The following is a 15,804-nucleotide window of genomic DNA, read 5'->3' as shown; positions in this document are numbered from 1 at the left end:
GAAAAAAGCAGACAAACGGAATAAACTACTGGTCCCCTGTAGCTCAGTTGGTAGAGCATGGTGCTTGCAATGCCAGGGTTGTGGGTTTGTTTCCCACGGGGGGCCAGTATGAAAATATATGCACTCACTAACTGTAAGTTCCTCTGGATAAGAGCGTCTGCTAAATGAGTAAAATGTAATACTTCTGACAGCCAACTTTCTAACTCTTAGACTTTATAGTATTCCCAGAAGGCATGGATTATTGAGTCATTGTTAGTTTTACACTTAAGACATGACTCTGCCAGTGTGCTGTAGAATTGTGTAATACATTTGATACATTAGTTTATACTGGCTTAAGCGTATATTTTAGTTAACTGTAATTTCACTAGTTATGTTCCAACATTCCCTCCATCTTGTGCCAATATCAGTTCTTTTTAAGTCTTTGTTCCAGTAGTTTACATTTTTTCTAAGAGATTGTCAGTTGGATTGTTCCTACCCACTACACGATAGGCTCTCTGCAAGGTTTGTAATATCTTACCTATCATATGAATATGAATATGGTTTTCTGCTGTACCCGTATCAGCGACACAATGAAAGCACTGGAACGGCAGCGACATATTAGTTTCTATGAGCGATTCGAGCAGAAATGCAATGAACTGGGCCTGGCAGAAAGTGAGAGGGGGCGAATCTACTACAACATACTGGACAATATCAATGTTCAGATAAGAGCCAGGTTTGACCACTTTGGTGAAATTAATTTCCTTGGCTTAGTGGACTGCAAAAAAATTCTAAACAAAGTAACAAAAGTTAGACACCAGCAAACGAGAGCCTGTCAAAATATTACAGGTACTATGAAACAAAAGTATACACCTCACACACATGGTTATGGGCTTTAAAAAAAAGAAGACACCTGTACCATGTCAGATAAAGAGTTTAAATGTATTACATTTTGAGTTTGCATCCCAATATTACACTTTATATATATCACAAAAGACTGAAATATAACAAAACTGTTTGACATAGAAACATTGGATTTTCGGCAGGTTTTTTGAAAGAATGTTTATTAATTATGAAATTATGAAAAATATGAATAACATTCAACCCATGAGGACTGCAGGAAAGGGCTACGGCTGATCTTGTACAGTTCACAAATAGTATGAGACAAATCACCTGGACAGCTCCTCAGCTTTTTGTTCCAGCATGACCTGACACAGACTGTCCCGAGGCGACAAAGTTACTGTAGCTGGTCCTCACTATACCAGCCACAACAGCATCCGTTCAGAGGTCATTTTCTGCACTGAAACAGATAAAGACATACAGTCTAAACCGGACAGATCAAGGACGACTCTCATCCCTTGCCATCATCTCCATCGAGACAGAGAGACTTTTAAAACTGAGGGCCAACAGGGAGGAGTTCTACAGTTCAGTCACTGATGTCTTTACCCAGTAGGAAAGACGGATGGACTTTGTTTACGTTTAATTGTAAGTGCTAGTGTTTATTTACAGTAGTGCCGTCTACCATTATTGCATTACATGTCTATTGTGTTAGTATATATGTCAATCAGTAGCACTGACTACTTGGCATTTTGTATGTGTATTGCTGTCTACAAGTAGGCCTACTCGCTGGCATTTGGGTCGCTGTCTGTGGTGCTGTAAGTCGCCTGTTCGTGCAGGGCATTTGCGTAGGGCACAAGCTATTAGGGCCTGTGAATGTGTGTCTAATGGTTGCGCCGCCTACCTGATGCTGTTTGATGGTTGGTTGTGGTTGTTTGATGGTTATGTTTGTGATCCTGTCATACCGATAAACACCGTAGCAAAAATCTGCTTTATGAGTGCGTGTGCGTGTGCGTGAGAGATGGGGATAGAAAGTGCGTACCCGGCATCAGACCTTACCGCACGTCACTGCTCTGGAGCTAATCCAATGGTTACTAGAGAGAGATAGAGATCACTCGTGCACAGACAGAGAAGTACACAGATACACATACACACATGTACAAACAAGTGCACACGTGCATGAACACACGCACGCACACACACACAAGCACCAACATTTACATTTACATTTACGTCATTTAGCAGATGCTCTTATCCAGAGCAACTTACAAATTGGTGCATTCACCTTATAGCCAGTGGGATAACCACTTTACAATATATATATTTTTATTTTTTGGGGGGTGGGGTAAGGGGGGGGTAGAAGGATTACTTTATCCTATCCCAGGTATTCCTTAAAGAGGTGGGGTTTCAAGTGTCTCCGGAAGGTGGTGAGTGACTCCGCTGTCCTGGCGTCGTAAGGGAGCTTGTTCCACCATTGGAGTGCCAGAGCAGCAAACAGTTTTGACTGGGCTGAGCGGGAACTGTGTTTCCGCAGAGGTAGGGGGGCCAGCAGGCCAGAGGTGGATGAACGCAATTCCCTCGTTTGGGTGTAGGGACTGATCAGAGCCTGAAGGTACGGAGGTGCCGTTCCCCTCACAGCTCCGTAGGCAAGCACCATGGTCTTGTAGCAGATGCGAGCTTCAACTGGAAGCCAGTGGAGTGTGCGGAGGAGCGGGGTGACGTGAGAGAACTTGGGAAGGTTGAACACCAGATGGGCTGCGGCGTTCTGGATGAGTTGTAGGGGTTTAATGGCACAGGCAGGGAGCCCAGCCAACAGCGAGTTGCAGTAATCCAGACGGGAGATGACAAGTGCCTGGATTAGGACCTGTGCCGCTTCCTGTGTAAGGCAGGGTCGTACTCTCCGAATGTTGTAGAGCATGAACCTACAGGATCGGGTCACCGCCTTGATGTTAGCGGAGAACGACAGGGTGTTGTCCAGGGTCACGCCAAGGCTCTTCGCACTCTGGGAGGAGGACACAACGGAGTTGTCAACCGTGATGGCGAGATCACCAACACACACACACGCTCAAAAGCATCCCAATACCTCCATGAACAGGTCCTCTGTATTACAGCAGCCTTTTACTGGTGTATGGTGTCATTTCTCTTCAGAAGGGACTCTCAACTGTTTCAACAAAGTTTCCTAATGAACATGCATACCAGGCTTCTGAAAGAGGATTCTTGTTACAAACCTACTGACAACATGTTCTTTATGGACTCACAGAGAAAGACCGGTGATAAATGCAAGAAAGAAAGCAGTTAAGAGGAAACCGGAAAGTCCTGTTTGAGGAGAAAAGAAAAAGCCCCTCTGTCTCTCTTTCTTTCTCCCTGTCTCTTTCTTCCTCTGTCTCTGCGTCTCTATGCAGCTGTCTAAAGCAACCAAGCACACGCTGATTACAGGTCTCAGGTTCCTAGAGTAGAGACAAGTCTCTCACAGTGCAGCCAAGCCACATAGAAACAGACTGCCTAAGGACAGAGCAGGAGAAGTCTCCCATAGCTCTTAAGGAATAGACTAAACATGCACAACACGTGGTTAGGAAGGGACTAAGTCCTGAGATTGTGGGTCATCGACATTATGCAGGAACTATTCATCTGCAGTGTTTCTAAACTATATCTCTGTGCAGCATGATGTGAAGTTGCATGAAAAGCTCTGACGAGAAACGATACCTTTTTGAAAACTAAAGACGATCCTTTGGGTTCTTTCAGTGCATGCAGTAACCAACTCAACTGGCCGCTTAAACTCTATCTTTGGTGCAGGGGAGAGAACAGTTTTGCAGGTGCACATTTGAAGGGCTGTTGAGGAATAGCTCATACATAAATGTCAGATCAATTGACTCAATCAATTGCAACTGAAAATGCGATCCTCAGGGACCTTAGCTTGGAACCAACTGTATAATCACATAAGAAGAAAAGTGAGTAGATCTCCTTGTATGAAATGAATGAAAATAACTCCATTTTTGAAAGATTTTGGGATATGCAACAATGGCAGATCATTGCTGGATCTTAAACCAAGTAGAAACTTTTCAGCGTGAAGAGGGCCGGGGTAGAAAGTTTCACTGAGGGGAGGGTGACCTTTGAACTGAAGGCAAACTCCACGTCCACATGGCCCTGGCAGTACGAACAAGGGCCCCAAGGCAGCAACCAGAGAGACTTATGTAACCCTCAACTACCACCACACAGTGCAGTCAGTGTCTGTCCAGGCTATCCTTACCAAACCTCACAGAGAATACTGTGATCTACAGTTGTGGTAAAATATATTGGCACCCTTGCACGATTCACTATTTATTCTCTAATAAGATGAAATAAAAAAAAACATTTGGTGTTCGCACGTGTATTTGTTTGATTTACAACTGTACAGGTTAAATAAAAAATTTATAAAATGAAATTTAGATGTTTCACTTCAAAGCAAAAAATGGCCTGGACTAAACTATTCAACATTCTAATTCCTTTGGTTGGAGGCAAGGGATTCTCATTTACTGTGTAATTTTTCTCAACTGTGGTTAGTTGCAGGTGCCTACACGTCAAAATAGCTATTCAAGGCATCGCAGTGCTTGAGGCGTCACTACAGACCCAGGTTCGATCCCAGGCTGTGTCACAGCCGGCCGTGACCGGGAGACCCATGAGGCAGCTCACAACTGGCCAAGCGTCGTCCGGGCTAGGGGAGGTTTTGGCAGGCCGGGATGTCCTTGTCCCATCGAGCTCTAGCGACTCCTTGTGGCGGGCCGGGCGCCTGCAAGCTGACTTCGGTTGCCAGCTGGATGGTGTTTCCTCCGACACATTGGTGCAGCTGGCTTCCGGGTTAAACGAGCAGTGTGTCAAGAAGCAGTGTGACTTGGCAGGGTCGTGTTTCAGAGGACGCATGGCTCTCGACCTTCGCCTCTCCCGAGTCCGTACTGGAGTTGCAGTGATGGGACAAGACTGTAACTACCAATTGGATATCACAAAATTGGGGAGAAAAAGGGGTAAAAGTACAACAAATATATATAGCCATTCAACCAGTTTTTAAAAGAGAATACATCTGCTCCATTGCACTCCATTGTAAAGTGCAAGGGTGCCAATATATTTGACCGCAACTTGTATGTCTTGTGACGATCCCGGCTGTCTGAGTCGGGTCCTGTCTGGTGACTAGTGTTCCTGCTCGTATTCTCCAGTTTCCCGAGGGTTCGGGAACGCTCCGGGGAGCGCTCTGGTTTTCCGCACCTGCATCCCATCAGCAATCTGCACACCTGGTCCTGATCATCACCCTTCTTAGGCTCTGGCCCAACATCCAGTTCCTGCCGGATCGTTAGCCATGAACAGTATGTTTGTCAGCGTATCAGCCTTTGAGTTCTAGCGTTAGTTTTGTTGTTTTGCACCTTGTTGATTTGCTGTGTACTCACCTCCGTTTTGTTCTGTCTGCAGTCTCTCACCCGGAACCTTCACCCAACCTCTGCCTGATGGTCGGCGGCTGCCGAGCCAGTACCGGACCAACCACTGCACCCTCAACAACCCATCCACGCCACCCGCTCTGTTCCCTGGATTATTCAGCTTCACTCGGACTCTATAAATAAACACTCACCTTTGTCTCACGTACCGTGTCCTGGTCTGCTTCTGGGTTCTGGCTTAGTTAACCGTGACAGAACGATCCGGCCAGTAATGAACCCAGCGGACCTGGACTCTGTTCGCCATGCTATTACCCAGCAGGAGAAGATGTTGGGCTATCATAGCACGGTACTACAGGAGATCGCGTTGTCAGTTCGGAACCTTTCTACCGGTCTGACGGAGGTCCAGAACCAACGCAAGTGTCCGGTGGAGGATCCACTACCGGTTTCACCCATCTCGCCTGCCGCTTCTGAAGCTGTGTCCATCCGTGAGCCCAAGGTTCCGACGCCGGATAAGTATGAGGGAGAGCTGGGAAGATGCCGTTCCTTCCTTATGCAGTGTGGACTAGTGTTCGATCTACAGCCCTACTCTTATGCCACAGACAAGGCTAGGATAGCCTTTGTGATTGAGTTGCTGCGTGGTCGAGCGCTGGAGTGGGCTTCAGCCGTTTGGGAACGACAGGATCCCTGCATGGCTTCGTACCAGGGGTTCACGGCCGAGATGAGGAAGCTCTTCGACCATTCCGTCCGAGGGAGGGACGCAGCTAGGCGCCTGTTTTCGCTTCGCCAAGGAACTCGCAGCGTGGCCGACTTCGTGATCGAGTTCAAGACGTTGGCTGTGGAGAGTGGGTGGAACGAGGAGTCTCTGCAAGCGGCCTTTTACCAGGGTCTGTCGGAGCAGCTCAAGGATGAGTTGATCTCCTATCCGAGCCTAGTGACCTGGACAGCTTGGTAGCTTTGTCTATTCGGGTGGATAATCGAGTCCGAGAGCGAAGGAGGGAGAAGCAATGGGTTCCGTCCAACCGATCAGCTTCTCAGGATCCAGTCGGGTCGTCAAACTGCGCGGCTCGCTAAAGTTGGGAGGACTTTTAGCGAGCCAGTTTCGACCTCTCAATACCTCTGTCAGACCCCGTTTCCCGGCTACCCTTATGAACAGGAATCAGAGCTTAGCGATTAACGCTTTTATCGATTCAGGTGCCGATGGAAGCTTTCTAGATGCCGAGTTGGTGGAACAGCTGGGGCTTTCCAAGGAGCAATTGCCGGAAGCCATTGAAGCTACCACTCTGAACGGCAGTAGTCTGGCACGTATCACGATGAGGACTGAACCGGTTAAGATGCGGTTGTCGGGGAATCATTCTGAGATGATTTCATTCTTCATTCTGCCGTCTTCCCATGTTCCTCTGGTCCTTGGATACCCCTGGCTGAAGGAACACAATCCCACGTTCGATTGGGTGACGGGCAAGGTAACGAGTTGGAGCCTTGATTGTCATGCTAACTGTCTCAAGACTGCCTGCCCCCATTCGGTTCCCAGTCAGGTGATTGAGGCTAAACCCCCAGATTTGTCCCTGGTTCCCGAGACATATCACGATTTGGGGGAAGTTTTCAGTAAGCAGAAGGCTCTGTCACTCCCTCCCCACCGACCATATGATTGTGCCATCAACCTGGTCCCTGGAGCTGTCTACCCCAAGGGAAGGTTATACAGTATCTCCCGACCTGAACGTGAGGCGTTGGAGACCTACATCAAGGAGTCCCTAGCTGCTGGTCTCGTTCGTCCCTCGTCATCACCCCCTGGGGGCAGGATTCTTCTTTGTGGGTAAGAAGGATGGCTCTCTTCGACCGTGTATTGATTATCGGGGGTTGAATGACATCACGGTCAAGAACAAGTATCCCCTGCCCTTGATGAGTTCTGCCTTCGACTCCTTACAGGGTGCTACGGTGTTCACCAAGCTAGACCTACGCAATGCGTATCACCTGGTCCGGATCAGAGAGGGGGACGAGTGGTTGACGGGTTTCAATACACCGATGGGTCACTTCGAGTATCAGGTGATGCCGTTTGGACTGACCAATGCTCCAGCGGTATTCCAGAGTATGGTGAACGACGTCCTGAGAGATATGATCGGTCTCTTTGTGTTTGTTTACCTGGATGACATTCTGATCTTCTCGAAGGAACCTTCCGACCACGTCCAGCATGTCCGGCAGGTTCTGCAGCGATTGTTGGAGAATCGCCTGTTTGTGAAGGCCGAGAAGTGCGAGTTTCACGCCCACACGACATCCTTTCTCGGGTACATCATCTCCAGGGGAGAGATTAGGATGGACCAGGAGAAGGTTAGAGCGGTTCTGGAATGGGCCCAGCCCGGTACGAGATTGCAGCTCCAGAGATTTTTGGGGTTTGCGAATTTCTACCGCAGATTCATCCGGGATTACAGCCGTGTGGCCGCTCCGTTAACTGCCTTGACTTCCAGCATCAGGACCTTCAAGTGGAATCCGGAGGCGGATCGAGCGTTTCTGGATTTGAAGAGGCGATTCACCAACGCACCGATTCTCTCTCAACCGGACACGGCCCGTCAGTTCGTCGTTGAAGTGGACGCGTCTGATGTGGGAGTTGGCGCCATCCTGTCGCAGCGATGCTCCACGGACAGTAAACTCCATCCCTGCGCCTACTACTCTCGTCGCCTTTCGCCTGCGGAGAGGAATTACGATGTGGGTAACCGGGAGCTTCTCGCGGTGAAACTTGCCTTGGAGGAGTGGCGCCACTGGTTGGAGGGGGCGGAGCAACCGTTTATGGTCTGGACGGACCACAAGAATCTTGCTTACGTGCAATCGGCTAAACGTCTCAACTCCCCGTCAGGCCAGGTGGGCGTTGTTTTTCGGACGATTCAAGTTTGCCCTGACGTTCGACCTGGATCTAAGAACGGCAAGGCGGACGCCTTGTCCCGGATGTTCTCCAAGACGGAGGAGAGTGGGTCCAAGACCGAGACAATCCTCCCCCGGAACTGCGTCGTGGGAGCAGTTATGTGGAAGATTGAGGAGGAGGTGCTGGCGGCCCTTCGGACTCAGCCCGGTCCCGGTAACGGTCCACCCGGTCGGTTGTTTGTGCCTGAGTCGGTTCGTCCTGCTGTCCTCAAATGGTCCCACGCCAGCAAGATGGCTTGTCACCCTGGTGTGGCTCGGACTATGGCGTTTCTTCGCAGACGCTTTTTGGTGGCCTGCCATGGCCGAGGATACTCGGGGTTTTGTTGCTGCCTGTCCAGTGTGTGCGCAGAATAAGAGTACCAATCGGCCCAGCTCTGGACTACTTCACCCCCTTCCTATTCCCCGGCGACCATGGTCGCATCTGGCCCCTGGACTTCGTCACGGGGTTGCCCGCTTCTGAGGGGAACACGGTCGTTCTGACTATCGTGGACAGATTCAGCAAGTTCGCCCACTTTGTGCCAATTGCAAAGCTTCCCTCTGCCTCGGAGACGTCCGAGATCCTGGTTAGGGAGGTTTTCAGGGTCCACGGGTTGCCCAGTGATATCGTTTCCGACCGTGGCCCTCAGTTTACCTCTGCTGTCTGGAAGTCCTTCTGTTTGGCCATTGGAGCTACGGTCAGTCTCACATCTGGTTTTCACCCCCAATCCAATGGTCAGGCGGAGAGAGCCAACCAGAAGATGGAATCAACGCTACGCTGTCTGGTCTCTTCCAACCCCACCTCCTGGGTCTCTCAGTTGCCTTGGGTTGAGTATGCCCACAATACTCTTCCTACATCTGCCACTGGGATGTCTCCCTTCCAGTGCCTGTATGGCTACCAACCTCCCCTGTTTCCTTCTCAGGAGAAGGAGCTCTCAGTGCCTTCTGTTCAGGCCCATATTCGGCGTTGCCACCGGACCTGGCATCGGGCCAGAAAGGCACTCCTTAGAGTTTCGGACCGGTATCAGCTCCAGGCGAATCGTCGCCGGATTCCCGCTCCCACCTATACCATCGGAGATAGGGTTTGGTTGGCCACACGGGATCTTCCGTTACGGACTGAGTCTAGGAAGTTGTTGCCGAAGTTCATTGGTCCGTTTGTGGTGGAGAAGGTGATCAATCCAGTGGCAGTTCGACTCAAACTACCGAGGACGCTCAGAGTCCATCCCACCTTTCATGTCTCCTGCCTCAAGCCTGTCTTCCTCAGTCCTCTGTTGCCTCCTCCGCCTCCTCCTCCTCCTCCTCGGATGATCGGAGGTGGTCCTGCCTACACGGTGCGTCGCATCATGGATTCCAGACGGCGGGGCCGGGGTTTCCAGTATCTCGTGGACTGGGAGGGGTATGGCCCTGAAGAGAGGAGTTGGATTCCGCGGCGACAGGTCCTAGACGCAGACCTCATCAGTGACTTCTACCGCCTCCATCCTGGCACTCCGGGAAGTCCGCCCGGTGGCGTCTCGCCGGAGGGGGGTACTGTGACGATCCCGGCTGTCTGAGTCGGGTCCTGTCTGGTGACTAGTGTTCCTGCTCGTATTCTCCAGTTTCCCGAGGGTTCGGGAACGCTCCGGGGAGCGCTCTGGTTTTCCGCACCTGCATCCCATCAGCAATCTGCACACCTGGTCCTGATCATCACCCTTCTTAGGCTCTGGCCCAACATCCAGTTCCTGCCGGATCGTTAGCCATGAACAGTATGTTTGTCAGCGTATCAGCCTTTGAGTTCTAGCGTTAGTTTTGTTGTTTTGCACCTTGTTGATTTGCTGTGTACTCACCTCCGTTTTGTTCTGTCTGCAGTCTCTCACCCGGAACCTTCACCCAACCTCTGCCTGATGGTCGGCGGCTGCCGAGCCAGTACCGGACCAACCACTGCACCCTCAACAACCCATCCACGCCACCCGCTCTGTTCCCTGGATTATTCAGCTTCACTCGGACTCTATAAATAAACACTCACCTTTGTCTCACGTACCGTGTCCTGGTCTGCTTCTGGGTTCTGGCTTAGTTAACCGTGACATGTCTACCAAATTCTGAAAATTTTAGATGACTAAAAGAAGGTAACAAGTGGGGGATTGGAAGTGATGCAGACATATGGGGGATTGGAAGTGATGCAGACAATTACATTGATGGAAGTTACAATCTATCTGAAACATTAAAGCTGATCTACCCCCTAAAAAATATAAAAAATATAAATAAAATAAAAGGTAACAAGTGGGTTAAAATCACAACCAGCCTGGACGTGGAAAAACCCAGGCAGCATTCCTGTAGCTTGGGGGACTGGGGCAGGGACAGGAACGGCAGGATTTGGGTCAAGTTTCAGACTCACAGAGGAAGTGTGCGATTTGGCACTGAAAGGTAGGTAGGTTGTTGATTCCCTTCATATGAGATCATTTCACGGGAAGCATTATACACATACTAGACTACAATTTTGTTTGATGAATATGTATTTTGTGTAATGTGCTTGACTTTGATCTGCTAAAAAAGCAAGTAATTTCAGCACCACGTTATGTACAAAATGTAGATATGAACTAACCATCAGCAGTCTAGAAATAACGTTATATTGTACTTCTATATCCTTCACAAACCCTTTATAAACATATTATGAAGCCCATTATAAAGACCTGACCATTCAGACACACATGGGGGACCATTCCATCCCATCTGTATACACACATACAAAAGTATAGATAAGTATAATAGTATATCGTTTATAGATATTATGAATAAAGTATATTTATACTAAAAACTGAGCGAACCTGGAAATATCCTCATGATTAGAGGAGAGGCAAACCTGCAGGCCAGGACAGAAGGATGGTCACCCTGAGCACTGAGCCAACCCTCAACACATGCTTCCTCTTCCCTTACAATAATACCCATTCACTATCAACAGGCCTCCAAGCTTTCTCCCAACACCTGTCCTCCCAGACACACATTTTAGCGTCATCACTGATTCTGTCCTCAACACCGCCTCTCGCCCCTATTTGCCATATCAAGACCAACTTCAAAGTGTAGGCTAGTCATACTCAACATAATACTATACTCATTCTGAGCAAAATTATTATGAGAAAAAAATAGAAAAAATAAACACAAACCTCAAACTCCAATTATCAGGATAAGGATAGGCTTCAGTAGGGAAATCATGTGTTACTTTGTTTCAATAAGTGTGCATTGTCCAACATGTAGCCTAAGCCTGGGGCAAACACAACAAATGACATTGTAGCAAACTCAACAATGTCATGCATGTGCAACTTGTAGCCTAATTATGTATAAGAATGTTACAAAGCTCACATGTTACAAAACTCTCCTGGCAATTTTCCAATACATTATTTATAGAAGTAGCCTAACCCAGGGGTCTTCAACCTGGGACCCCCTCCCAGGCAAACTGCTGACCCAAGGAATGCATGTCTTGTCTTATCATCAGCTGAATGAGAATGGCAAGGCGAAGTAATTCACATTTAAAAATGAATAGATTTTGTCGTTTTTCATTATTTTGACCTCCCCACATTATAATTGGAAGAGGAATTGTAAACTCTAACATAGCCTATTAGATAGAAAGGTATCTCCAAACACATTTTCGCTAAGAGCAGCTGTTTAGCTGGTTAAACGAAGGTGTTGGTAAAAAATGTATGTCCAAGTCAAGAAAGCTTAGCAGCAGCCAGCGGCACTTGCTGCACTGGTAGCAGGTACTTTTTCAAAGCCTATGTCAGATACTACAGTGAGTGTAATTGGCTCCAATTAGTTTAATTTGTTCAATATTAGGAGTTGAGAAATAAAGTTGACATCTTTAGAAAGAAAACATTCTCCTCTTTTCTACTGTAGGTATGTCATTCAAAATGAGTTTATTCTGTTGTTGCTAGCGATATTCATTAAACCATTGAAATAATAGAAACAAATAAACGTTATTATTAAAATATATATATATATATATATATATATATATATATATATATATATATATATATATACAGTGGGGAAAAAAAGTATTTAGTCAGCCACCAATTGTGCAAGATCTCCCACTTAAAAAGATGAGAGAGGCCTGTAATTTTCATCATAGGTACACGTCAACTATGACAGACAAAATGAGAATTTTTTTTTCAGAAAATCACATTGTAGGATTTTTAATGAATTTATTTGCAAATTATGGTGGAAAATAAGTATTTGTTCAATAACAAAAGTTTCTCAATACTTTGTTATATACCCTTTGTTAGCAATGACACAGGTCAAACGTTTTCTGTAAGTCTTCACAGGGTTTTCACACACTGTTGCTGGTATTTTGGCCCATTCCTCCATGCAGATCTCCTCTAGAGCAGTGATGTTTTGGGGCTGTCGCTGGGCAACACGGACTTTCAACTCCCTCCAAAGATTTTCTATGGGGTTAAGATCTGGAGACTGGCTAGGCCACTCCAGGACCTTGAAATGCTTCTTACGAAGCCACTCCTTCGTTGCCCGGGCGGTGTGTTTGGGATCATTGTCATGCTGAAAGACCCAGCCACGTTTCATATTCAATGCCCTTGCTGATGGAAGGAGGTTTTCACTCAAAATCTCACGATACATGGCCCCATTAATTATTTCCTTTACACGGATCAGTCGTCCTGGTCCCTTTGCAGAAAAACAGCCCCAAAGCATGATGTTTCCACCCCCATGCTTCACAGTAGTTATGGTGTTCTTTGGATGCAACTCAGCATTCTTTGTCCTCCAAACACGACGAGTTGAGTTTTTACCAAAAAGTTATATTTTGGTTTCATCTGACCATATGACATTCTCCCAATCCTCTTCTGGATCATCCAAATGCACTCTAGGAAACTTCAGACGGGCCTGGACATGTACTGGCTTAAGCAGGGGGACACGTCTGGCACTGCAGGATTTGAGTCCCTGGCGGCGTAGTGTGTTACTGATGGTAGGCTTTGTTACTTTGGTCCCAGCTCTCTGCAGGTCATTCACTAGGTCCCCCCGTGTGGTTCTGGGATTTTTGCTCACCGTTCTTGTGATCATTTTGACCCCACGGGGTGAGATCTTGCGTGGAGCCCCAGATCGAGGGAGATTATCAGTGGTCTTGTATGTCTTCCATTTCCTAATAATTGCTCCCACAGTTGATTTCTTCAAACCAAGCTGCTTACCTATTGCAGATTCAGTCTTCCCAGCCTGGTGCAGGTCTACAATTTTGTTTCTGGTGTCCTTTGACTGCTCTTTGGTCTTGGCCATAGTGGAGTTTGGAGTGTGACTGTTTGAGGTTGTGGACAGGTGTCTTTTATACTGAGAACAAGTTCAAACAGGTGCCATTAATACAGGTAACGAGTGGAGGACAGAGGAGCCTCTTAAAGAAGAAGTTACAGGTCTGTGAGAGCCAGAAATCTTGCTTGTTTGTAGGTGACCAAATACTTATTTTCCACCATAATTTGCAAATAAATTCATTAAAAATCCTACAATGTGATTTTCTGGATTTATTTCCCTCAATTTGTCTGTCATAGTTGACGTGTACCTATGATGAAATTACAGGCCTCTCTCATCTTTTTAAGTGGGAGAACTTGCACAATTGGTGGCTGACTAAATACTTATTTTCCCCACAGTATATATATATATATATATATATATATATACAGTACCAGTCAAAAGTTTGGACACACCTACTCATTCAAGGGTTTTTCTTTATTTTTTAGATTTTTCTACATTGTAGAATAACAGTGAAGACAACAAAACTATGAAATAACACATATGGAATCATGTAGTAACCAAAAAAGTGTTAAACAAATCAAAATATATTTTATATTTGAGATTCTTCAAATAGCCACCCTTCACATGGAATGCTTTTCCAATAGTCTTGAAGAAGTTCCTACATATGCTTAGCACTTGTTGGCTGCTTTTCCTTCACTCTGCCGTCCGACTCATCACAAACCATCTCAATTGGGTTGAGGTCGGGGGATTGTGGAGGCCAGGTCTCATCTGATGCAGCACTCCATCACTCTCCTTCTTGGTCAAACAGCCCTTACACAACCTGGAGGTGTGTTGGGTTATTGTCCTGTTGAAAAACAAATGATAGTCCCACTAAGCCCAAACCAGATGGGATGGCGTATCGCTGCAGAATGCTGTGGTAGCCATGCTGGTTAAGAGTGCATTCTAAATAAATTCCAGACAGTGTCACCAGCAAAGCACCCCCACACCATAACACCTCCTCCTCCATGCTTTACGGTGGGAACTACACATGCGGAGATTATCCTTTCACCCACACCGCGTCTCACAAAGACACAGCGGTTGGAACCAAAAATCTCCAATTTGGACTCCAGACCAAACGACACATTTCCACCGGTCTAATGTTCATTGCTCGTGTTTCTTGGCCCAAGCAGGTCTCTTCTTCTTATTGGTGTCCTTTAGTAGTGGTCTCTTTGCAGCAATTGAACCATGAAGGCCTGATTCACACAGTCCCCTCTGAACAGTTGATGTTGAGATGTGTCTGTGACTTGAACTCTGTGAAGCATTTATTTGGGCTGCAATTTCTGAGGCTGGTAACTCTATTATGAACCTATCCTCTGCAGCAGAGGTAACTCTGGGTCTTCCATTACTGTGGCGGTCCTCATGAGAGCCAGTTTCATCATAGCGCTTGATGGTTTTTGCGACTGCGCTTGAAGAAACTTTAAATGTTCTGTATTGACTGTTGTTGGACTTTTGTTTCTCATTGCTTATTTGAGCTGTTCTTGCCATAATATGGACTTGGTCTTTTACCAAATAGGGCTATCTTCTGTATACCCCCCTACCTTGTCACAACACAACTGATTGGCTCAAACACATTAAAAAAGAAATTCCACAAATTAACTTTTAAGAAGGCACACCTGTTAATTGAAATGCATTCCAGGTGACTACCTCATGAAGCTGGTTGAGAGAATGCCAAAAGTGTGCAAAGCTGTCATCAAGGAAAATGGTGGCTATTTAAAGAATCTCAAATATAAAATATATTTTGATTTGTTTAACACTTTTTTGGTTACTACATGATCCCATATGTGTTATTTCATAGTTTTGATGTCTTCACTATTATTCTACAATGTAAAAAATAGTAAAAATAAAGAAAAACCCTTGAATGAGTAGGTGTGTCCAAACTTTTGACTGGTACTGTATATTTTCGCGGACCCCCTGCAGTATGGACCCCTGGAGCGATGAATAGCCATTGGCCTACATCCCAAAAAGCATGTATCATATACATACGTCGGATGCGCAGGCGTACTCGATTGTACAATAACAATGGCCCCAGATATCTTGTCGCAACAAGCATTCATTGATTTATCCGTTTTTTGGATGAAACTATCATGAATGGGATAACTTCCTTCAAAAATATCAGTCGATGAACACAGGCAAATTCCAATGTTAACACTTCAATTCCATGTCAAAACCATATAGTCTAGAAATTATGTGATATCAGTCATGAAGCAAGCAATGCATTGAGAGTCACATCAATATGTGCAATAATAAACCTCTCAAATCGATCTACCTTAAAGTGGACAGGCCGATCCGAAGCCGACATACCGTCAGAAACCTCCGTGCGTTGAGAAGCTGTCAGTGTGAGTTCGGGTGGAACGAGGAGGGAAAGAATAGTCCCCTTCAACACGTCCTTGTTTGTCTCCTAAACAACTCTGCTGCTGTCAAAATCGCCCACATACAGCCCACAGAGCGC

At 46.6% G+C, this 15,804-nt stretch overlaps 1 protein-coding gene across 2 annotated transcripts in view; it reads right to left on the bottom strand.

Moving 5' to 3' along the window:
• Window positions 1–15,804, bottom strand: part of LOC121540603 (peroxisome proliferator-activated receptor alpha) — a 60,306-nt gene extending 44,502 nt beyond the window's left edge. The window contains exon 1 of one of the 2 annotated variants that reach the window (XM_041849605.1): window positions 15,622–15,804. The gene's annotated coding sequence lies outside the window, so the exon portion shown is untranslated. The remainder of the gene's footprint in view (window positions 1–15,621) is intronic. The other variant, XM_041849606.1, reaches the window with a different exon arrangement.

Source organism: Coregonus clupeaformis, chromosome 26 (genome assembly GCF_020615455.1).
Source record: "Coregonus clupeaformis isolate EN_2021a chromosome 26, ASM2061545v1, whole genome shotgun sequence".
In the NCBI taxonomy this organism is placed as follows: domain Eukaryota; kingdom Metazoa; phylum Chordata; class Actinopteri; order Salmoniformes; family Salmonidae; genus Coregonus; species Coregonus clupeaformis.
Note: the sequence above shows the minus strand (reverse complement) of the source record. Positions and strands in the feature narration are given on the sequence as shown.